The following is a 10,754-nucleotide window of genomic DNA, read 5'->3' as shown; positions in this document are numbered from 1 at the left end:
GGTTTTGTTTTCATCTTGGGAATCTTCAATGAAAACTATAGGACGATCCTAGCCTTACATTTGGAGAACCCTAAATCTAACACCTGTCACTCATTAGGGTTGGCTTGGCAACTCATTTCACGGAATAGGCTCCAGATGGCTAACATGCTCCGTCTCTTACGTAGGTGAAAACTTCACATAAGCTTGAGCTTTCCACTGGTAAACTTCACCCTCTTCCAGAAAACTTCAAGGAAGGGTGAACATGGAACTGGAAAATAGGCAAACAGGAAAGACCAAAGGCATTAGAGTGTACGGGTTGATTCCTGCAACAAATCCATACATTACATTTCAAGGTGCAGGGAAGGAATTCACGATAATTGAATGGCACAACAGAGCCAACGACCTGGACCCAACGGGGCAGCAGCTGCGTACATACCACAACGCTTCTGTCACAGTGCTGGCTAACAATTTTTCTGCCACGAATATCAATTTCAAGGTGCAGAAATGGTTAATGGTGAATTATAATAATTGTTATAACAACTTAATTTGATTGTATATTTCATATAAAAAAATGCTTAAATGGTGTTGTCAATGTCAATGAGGAACACAACTCCAGCACCCATGCCTGGAATGGAAGGATGGCAAGCAGTTGCATTCAGAATATCTGGGGACAAGGCCTATTTCCTGGGTTGTGGATTTTATGGTGCGTAGGATACACTGTGTGATGATGGAGGCCGCCATTATTTCAGGGAGTGTTACATTGCAGGATCCATAGAATTCATTTTTGGCAATGGGAGATCCATGTACAAGGTCAGAACATGATAAACTAGCACAAAGACCCATCTAAACCATCTCCGGACCTGGTTGCGAGACAAAACGAACCAGAGTATGAGAAGTTGTAAGTGGACAACAATTTCTTTATAATTCCATTTCATACAGGCTCCAACCCACGTCTGCAAACTAGGAGAGAACTTGGCAGTCTTGAGACTGTAGAAAAGTAGAATGTAACAGCAAAAGGCATGGTATTAATAATGGAGCATAATTTAACCTAAAGGCATATATCCCATATTCATAAATTGTTACGTTCGCATAGTGGAAATGAGACGAGGCGAAATAAGAAGCATAGTAAGAGAAATAATTCATTACGAATTATAACAGCTTTCTGCTGCATTGTAGGACATTTAAGACCATGTTTTAAATAAATAAGTACAGAAGAGTTTTTAATCTTTAATTTTATATTCATTGATTTTGTATATTTCTGTGTTGATCGTAGATTTTGTATATCAGATAATTATGGAGTAAGTTAATAATTTATTTTATTCTCGAGTATGTAGAATTAGAATTTTATGAATTTTATGCGTTTCTGTGTTGGTATTCTATGTTGAATGTAGATTTTGTATAGCAGATAATCAGAGTAAGTTAATAATTTATTTTATTCTCGAGTATGCATCAACCGCTAACGAGGAGGTAGTGGTCAGGGGCTTCATTCTAGCCTATTTTATTCGATGGCGGCCTTTTTTTGGTCTATAACAAACTTCCTCTTCTCATTCATATCAGACATGGTTTTAGATGGGTCTGTGTTGTCTAGTATAGAATCATTGCATTTAATAGATCTACTGCATTGTTGTTAAAGAAATTGATTAGAAACATATTAGCTGAGAACAAAATTTTATAGAAATAGAAATTGGTTTTTATCAAGTTTTAAGGATTAGGTCAATTTATTTAACCGCAAATTAGCATTCAATCCATAAATAGTGTAGTGAATTTTACCACATCTACGATGGCATGGCCAGATTTCCAGCTACCATATCCTTAACCTTGAGCAACCATCCATAGTAATTTCTTCAATAAAGTTAGCGCAATGTTGTGTAACGAAGCCATTAGTCTGTAGCCGAACAAGCTCCTCAATCCAATGTCTAGTATCCTCGCCTAGAAAAATCAATTTAGTGCATAATAGCTACGTTAAAGAAATTAAGGACTTACATCATAGCTGAATAAGATCAAACGAAAAACAAATAGAGCTGCCAAGCCAGACACTTTTCCCGTTGGAAAGTTAAAGGGCAAGTGATCCAATATATAGAACCGGCCCCTCGATCTGGTCCATAACATGCATTTTCGACTCGTCTGATTATGCCATGGTGAAAATGCCTATGCCTAGCGCCACACCGAGAATTAATCTGGTTGTTTCTTTTAGAAATACAAAAGCCTTCACATGCATGGAAAAAATTTTCCAACAAGATGCATTCGATGAATTATTGTTTTCTGTCTATTACACAATGTGGTTGATATAGTTCGAGAGAAAACAAAATGTCAGAGAAAATATTGTTCCGATTGTATTTAAATTCTGCATGCCATATATGTTTGTTAAAAAGGGAAATGGTACAAATTAAATATTGTTCCAATCGTTGTTGTATTTTACACTATATATAAATTTGTTCAGCTTTATGAGAAAAAAAAGGTTAACTAAAAATTGAAATAGTTGGATTTAACAAAATACATAGATTTGTTAATCTTTAACTGATAATGAAGACCTTTATTAATGTCTTGTGCGAACAGGTGGGCAGACGGGCACAAGTAGTGGTTGTGTGTTTTGCATGTTGTTGGATGTCTAGGTGTCTCGCAATGGCGGGCTGAATGCTTGTCCCTCGCTGTTATAGAGCGTCAGTTCATAGAGAGAGCCCTGTTGTGGAAACAATTTCGCCTCTTGACTAGGTAGATACAGTTACACTTCTCGTTGGATTTATTGACTGGACTAATGAAGTTCCAGTCTAAGAAGCAGCCGTGCCGAAGACTAGCAATGTATGGTCAAACTGGAAACTAATACTTGGCTAGTCATGTGTCCTATGCTTCTTTTGAACTTGGTCAATCGACTTTGCTTATTATTTCAATCCAAATTAATATACAAGCTATTTTTGGCAGGTATGCCGTGTGCAACGCGAACTTGTTTAATAAACCAGTAACATAAATTTATGTAAAATGATTTTCTTAATTGAAATCGTAAAATCCTTTTCGGTGCTTAGAAAGGGAGAAGATGGGTATACATGTTTAATGAAATGTTCTGCAGCTGAAATTTATTTTCCATTAATGTCCATTTGATTTTTAAAAGCGCCACAGATCGATGGGAGACCATATAAGAAGATGAAGGTGGCAAAAATGCGACCGCGGGGAATATTCAAGAAAGTTTAAGGTAATGTTTGACAAAATTTTTACGTGGCAAATTTCACTCAAACACCATAAAGTGCTTTATTTATTGGGAAGATAATCGACTGAGATGTAATGTAAAGTCGGAGTATTCTCGGGCAATGCATAAGCTTGCACAATCGAAGAAATTTCGTTTTCATTTTCATTTTCAGATTTTTGCCCATTAAAACCAATAACGGACTCCATCGTTCCTTTCACTGTTTTGGTCTCCAGGTATTGGAGGTTGATGCCTCGGATGAAAGTTATTATTATTATTTTTCCCTTTCGGTTTCTCAATAATAATAATTTAATTTAACTTTAAAATTATAATAAATTAAAATATTAATAAAGATGATTAAATTGGGGTATAATTTATTTAGTAATTTTTTCAATATATTTGTGATTTTTTTTTTCCGAATTGTAATATTTAGTATTTATAATTAAAATAGAGTTTACATAGAATATATCACTAGTATATTTAGATTTTCTCAACAACACAAAAGAAGCAATTTTTTTTTTTACCACCTATAATGTTCATTATTGCAATATATTCCAAAATTATAGATACTATGATTGATGATTATACATACAACTTCAACATAAATACATAATATAGTTGTAGGATAACTACTACGATGATTGTATACATGACAATTTCAACATAAATACATAAGATAATTGTAAGATAATTACTACGAGAAAGGAGAAATAATCAATCTTTATAATGAAAGTAAAGGAGAACCAACCATAGACCGTTATTACACACACTCCAAGCCTTGCGTCAGTCTTTCATAACAACTACTTTAGAAGAAACCATGTCTCCATATGGCCACCAAGAGGTATACATAATATGCCTAGGACCATAAAGTTCTAGAGCTGCAATAACCAAAGGATGCAATAATTGGCAAAAAATTTCAAACATTGAAACAATATGCAATACCTCCAGCATGACAAAGTGCAAACATTGAAACTTTGTGCAATGCATCAAACATCAAAAGAGTGGCAACATTCCTTGTGACCAATACATCTCTCACGAGCTAGAGGAAAACCAGTCCATAGTTCATAGCACAATAGAGTAAAGATGATATATTTTGCAAAGAGCGCATGAGACAATAACAACAAAGAAAAGAAACATATGCATAGAAAACATAGAGTTTTCCACAAAAATAGGGACAAGGATAAAAGTCCAGAGAGAAGCATTGAGATATTATCACCAACACAACAATGACAGCCATAACCATCCAACTTTGAACTAGAAACAAATTGCCCATACCAAAAGTCAATACCAATGTCACCAATGAACTACCTATAAGAAGAGTAGTGGGGGATTGAAGGATGCATACTAAAAGTTTATAGCAAAACTTCAGGAAACCAACCATCATTAATCTTGATCAGAGGAATTTATGGTAGGATTTTTCCCACTATCAACATGAGGATATGTGAGGTCTCCAGCGGTAGAATCACTTACCATGAAGCCTTCCACATAAGCCAAGCGAGAGTCCAAATTATCCAAATAGAATCTTTGATTGCACATCATACCTTTGATATCCTCTAATGAGGAGTACACTTGATACATTGTCGTGCTCCACTTTTTTGTCCTTATAAAGAAGGTGTAGTAGGGTAGTCATTTATTAATGTAAAACTAGCAAATTCATAAAATGAAGCCTTCTATTCCTAAATTTACCAGGGGTCTGAAACCCATTTCATATCTTCCCCCACCAACTCAAAATATGAGTGACATGGTTGGTTCCCTGTCTCTTTTCTTTCTGACAACAAAATTTTCTCCCTAACTTCTAGAGGAATAACATCAAAGAAGGTAGTGATGGACTCATAGGAAAAAGGATGACTCTTTTTATTTGCTACATTGCCTCTTCCACCCCTCCTACTAGACATTATCTATCTAGGAGGCATGAATGCAGTAACTACTAAACACTAAGAAAAATGAGAACAGGAAGTGAAAGAACCTCTGCCTATAAAGCCAAAAAAAAGGACAAGATACAACATAAATCATCATCAAAATGCTACAACATAAGAGTGAATTCGAGCAAATTATCAATCATCGCACAAATCATAAACATGACACAACCAAGCCACAAACAATGAAATCTCTTGATTCGTGGACTTAACTCTAACGAGCTCAGACAATATCCAGAACCCTTAATGTTTCCAACTCATACCAGACTATGAAAATTTAACCAAATTAGAATGGCATAGGTAAACTAGATCCCATAAAATTAAACCTAAATATTAAACCCTTTTGAAATAGATTACAAAGAATAAAATCAAAATAACCCAAATAACTGCAAATTCTCTAAGTGATTGGGACCTAAACAAATAGAGTAATCAAGAATCAACCCTCAAGAACCTAGGCAAGTGAAATGACAGAACATACTTGACAAAAACAAAACAACAAACCAAAAAATGTAGAATGAAGTCCTTGTTAAATTTTGACAAACGTACTAGAACAATGTGGCATAACCATTCACTCATTAGCAGGTAGAACAACTTACTGTGCCACTCTAGAATGTAGAAATTGGAACAAAATATTATTAGCTGAAAACAATTAAAGGAGGAAACGGAATTGTCCTCACCTCCTTGAACACATGCCTTATACCATATCTTTATCAGCATCATAAGCACCACTTTAGATCGACAAACCCACCTAGGTGAAAATGTGAAGTTGGGTTACGCTTTTGTTGGAATTGCTTGCCAAAATTCAAAATTGTACCTTTTCAGCCAATGTGTTTAACTTTTTTTTTTAAACTTTCATTTTTCAGCAAAACAATTAAATTTAATGTTTGGCCGAAAAATTGGCCATTTAAATTAACGACAACTGTGCAATAGATTTTTTGTTCGATGGGGGAAAAAATCTGACAAAAAAATTTTTTCAGCGAAAAAACATTTTCGATTGAACATGTTTTTCAGTCTAAAATTTTTTATGATCGAAAAAACTTATATGTATATATGTGGGTCCTGAGACCGTTTCATACTTTTCTGCAGTGTTTTGTTCGAAAATGGTTTGTTTGTTCATTCGCAGTTTTTTTGCAAATGTTATGGTAGATTTGTTGTTGCATTAGACAAATTTGTGAAGTGTCAGTTGTTGTTGTTGTTGTTGTTTTTTTTTTTTTCTATTGAAATTTTTTGGGTTTTTACGGGATTGTTGGGCACCGGAGGAGTTCGTGCACATCATCTGTGCTAGAGGAATTCTATTTGTCTTTTGTACTCTTGTCATTTGAACCACACAATATAAAAAAACCAGGTAATGACCATGAGACTTACATGGAGCATAATCACCATGGTGATATTGACTAGATTTTTTTTTCTTCTCACTATCTGTTTGTCAAACAACCAAATTGAAGAAACATAGACACCTTCATAATAGTACATCAATACACACCTTAATTTCCAATTGAGTAATCGATAGTTCATAGAAGCATTGTTCATTGTGAGGAAAAGGAGAAAATGTGTGATTCAAAGATCAACGGTGCAGATTCTTCCTAATACTCTCTCTCTCTCTCTCTCTCTCTCTCTCTCTCTCTCTATATATATATATATATATATATATATATATATATATATATATATATATATATATACCTTTCAACAAGAATGATAATATATGTTCTTTATTGTAATCAAGTTGTAGTGTTTGGACACATTATGTGGGCTTAGAATGAAGTACATTGGTGTGTCAAAGAATTTTGTATATGGTGTACTCAATTTTTAAAATATAACAACATGTGTTGGTATATGGCCTTTCGTTTACTTTATTTGAAAAGTTTCTCCTATATTGTTTCTCTGTTATTGCCACACATGGTTTAAACTTCTCCCAAACTTTTTTACCCAACATTTTTAATGTTCCATACTTATTCATAAGATGTTCCATACTTTTTCGTATGGGTTTCCTTTAATTAAAATTACTTGACCTTCCGCATTTTCATGAACATATTTTCCTGGAACAATCTTGGATTCCTTGACATCTTCACTTAGGAATAACCCAAAAAAGGAGCAATCATTATTTTACAGTGAATTTAGTGGACCTTGTATTGGAACATCATGAATATAATGCTCTAAATATTGTCTGATATTTTAGTCAATGAGAAAGGGTTGTATCTCTTCTGATCAAATTTCCATAATGAAACTGCAATTTTCCTTGTTCCATATCTCTCTGTGAACTTAAGTAAACTTTCTCAAATTCTCCAAAATAAGGTTGAAACCATAGAAGAGTCATGACATAAGGGCTTTCATATAAAGTTGTATAGCTATACATTAAATATTTACCTATCCTTCATATTATAAAAATGTCCCTTTAGGTTTCATATTTTACTCTAACATAATTGCTAAAACATTTCCTTGATGACTTGGCTTTACCAACAAAAGAGGTGTCATCATTAGTCTTCATTGTAACATATTCTCCTCCTATTGCATAAAATGTTAAAATTCTTCTGGGATGCTCCAAATCAAGTATGCCTCACGAGATGGAGCAAGGGTTGTCAATTCCCATTGTTTCTAACAACCTTGGTCTTTAGGTTATTTGTGACTGTTTTTTCGGTACAAGTTGGAAATGAAAGTCTTTCCCATGCACACATCCTTACAACATACACCTAAAATTATTGGACATTTGTGACACTCTGTTACAAATATGTGTTCCTCTTATGAGCGTCCACTTTCCACGAAGAATTGTCACTATCTACGTTTGTTGATCCCTTTGACAATACTCTGAGAGTAACACTTCAATATATAGTGGAAAACCATGATCGAATAAGAAAAATTCAATTTCATGTCACTTTCCAGCCATTCTATTGGTTTTCTATCGGCATCGAAAGTATTTTAAGCATTTTCTAATTATTGTTCATTATAACCTAGTGCATGGTCTTTGTGCAAAGAAAATTCTTGATGAAAATCATTTTTGGAACTACTCTCTGAAAGTATGTTCATTATTCCTTCACTTAAATTCCCTTTATGTGAGTTACTTTGGGTCTCAGGTAAATCCAGTTTATCATTACTTTGAAAATGATTAATTTGCATCCATGACAAATCATGAGGGTGTTTGTGGTTATTATTAGAACTCTTAGCTTCCGCATGAATGTCAACATCATCAATACCATCATCATACTCTTCATATACATCAACCTGCTCATGATCATATGGCTGTGAAGTATTCTTAATTTTTCCTTCAATCAATGTGGCCTTTTCTCCAACACGATTTTTGATATCAATGAGAAGTGTAAGCAAAACAAAGGAAAACCATATTCTATATGTTAAAAATCCTAAGGTACATTTCAAAAAAATAAAATCATAACAAGTCAAAATCCACAGAAACACCTTACAAAGTATCAATAAGGTTCTGTTATGCAACCAACTCGCAAAAAAGAAGAAAATATAGATCAACGACCTCAAAATCAGCCTCTTCGAGGGGGAAACCTCCTTTACATTACAACAATTAACAATTCTTAGATGATACAAATGACAAGGCCTCCTTTCTATATATAGGAGTCTAAGGGGTAATAATATATTCATAGTTGACAAAATAATAATAATGTTAGGGCACAACAATAACAATAAGGGGCTACAATGACAATACTAATAAGGGAATACACTATTATTATTGGGACCTAACATGGCCCTCTCCTTCAGAAAAGTGTTGTTCTCAACACTTGAGTAGTTATGGATGTTTTTGTATAAAATTCTCATCCTCCCATGTGGAATCTTCAGTGGATAAATTCTTCCACTTGATGAGATACTCTGAAATTGATCGATTTCGTAGTTGTCGAGTTCTTGTTTCTGTGACTGATTCACATTCCAATATTATTTTTCCTTCCTCATCAAGTTCTAGAAATATTTTTTGAACTAGGAGCTTGTCACCTATAACCTTATTTAAGCATGAAGCATGGAAAACTGGGTGCACTTGAGAAGCTGTAGGAAGCTCCAATTTGTATGCCATAGTACCAATCTTTTGCAACATCTTGTACAGACCATAATACTTTTGTGATAATTTACTATCCTTCTTAGATTGCTTGAGGGACATTTGTTTGTGTGGTTGTATCCATAGAAATACCAAGTCACCTACATCAAAACTTCTTTCGTTGCAATGTTGATCTGCTTGTTGTTTCATTCTATTCTATGCCAAAGTGAGGTTATCCTTTAAGAGTTGGAGAACTTGTTATTGATGCTCGATGTGATCTTCCACTTCTTGAACCTCAGAATTTTCTCTTAAATATTATGTGATGGATGGTCAATGGTATCCATAAAGTGCTATAAATGGGGTCATTTTTGCTGAAGTATAGAAGGAACTGTTATACTACCATTCAGCCAGAGGCAACAAATTGACCCATTGTGTCTGTTTATCAGATACAAAGAAATTAAAATATCCTTCAAAACATTTTTTTACTATCTCAGTTTTCCCATGAGATTGAGAATGATAAGATGAGCTATGAGCTAACTAAGTACCCAGACAAGAAAATAATTTTGTCCAAAAATTTCTAGTGAAAATGGGATATCTTTCGCTTATAATAATCTTTGGATTTCCATGTAGCTTTTGAATTGATTCCATAAATGCACTAGAAACTGTACTCGCTTTAAGTGGATGAGATAATGCACAAAAGTGTGCATACTTGGTAAGTCTATCAACTACCACCATGATGACATTCTTTCCTTCAGACATGGGTAAACCTGTGATAAAATCCATTGAAACCTCCTCTGAACGTTGACTTGGAATGGATGAAGGTTGTAATAGATCGGGGGTCTTAATTGTTCCAACTTTAGTTTGTTGGAAAACCAAACATTCCGCTACAAACTTTTGAATATCAGATTTAAGGCCATCCCAAAAAAAATCCTTCTTAACCATGCAGTAAGTCTTAAAAAATCTTGTGTGACCTCCTAAGGGAGAGGTGTTCAAGTTGATAACAATATATTGTTTGAGTTAGGAATTCTTAGAGATGTATAAGTGATATTTGTACCATAATGAATCATTTTTCCAGCTAAATGTATCAAATGTATTGGGATCTTATTGTACCTTTTGAATGAGTGCCCACGCTTTTTCGTCATTCTTCCATTTATCCCTTGCTTCGTTTATCCAATTTGGTTGGATAATAGAAATGACGCAAAGCAATGATTCCACATACTCATCCTTTCTTGAGAGTGCATCTGCAACAAAATTTTGCTTCCCTTTTTTGTAGATGATTTCAAAGTCATAACCCAACATCTTTGTGACCCATTTTTGCTACTCTTATGAAGACAGTCTTTGTTCTAAAAAGTATTTAAGAATATCATGATCTAATTTTACCTTGAAGTTTCTTCCCATTAGGTAAGGTCACCATTTCTTAAGTGCATGTAGTATTTCCAACATTTCCTTCTCATAAATAGCTTTGTATAAATACTTTGCTTTGATTGAACGACTTTCAAAAGTAATGGGTCTTTTGAATTGCATTAAAACAACACCAATTCCATTTCCTAAGGCATCACATTCCACAATAAACGTTTTTGTGAAGTCTGGCGTAGCTAATACCGACGCGTGGCACATTTCCTCTTTAATATGTTCAAAGGCCTTCGTTGCTTCTGGAGTACATAAAAATGCATCTTTCTTCAATAATGTT

At 34.2% G+C, this 10,754-nt stretch overlaps 1 pseudogene; it reads left to right on the top strand.

The window, feature by feature from the left end:
* The first annotated feature begins 241 nt into the window (after window positions 1-241).
* LOC149151574 (putative pectinesterase 68 pseudogene) lies at window positions 242-801 on the top strand (annotated as a pseudogene).
* The last annotated feature ends 9,953 nt before the right edge of the window (window positions 802-10,754 follow it).

The sequence above is a fragment of the Pinus tabuliformis genome, chromosome 9, assembly GCF_031772625.1.
Source record: "Pinus tabuliformis cultivar Carrire ecotype Pingquan chromosome 9, CPIR1, whole genome shotgun sequence".
NCBI lineage: Eukaryota > Viridiplantae > Streptophyta > Pinopsida > Pinales > Pinaceae > Pinus > Pinus tabuliformis.
Note: the sequence above shows the minus strand (reverse complement) of the source record. Positions and strands in the feature narration are given on the sequence as shown.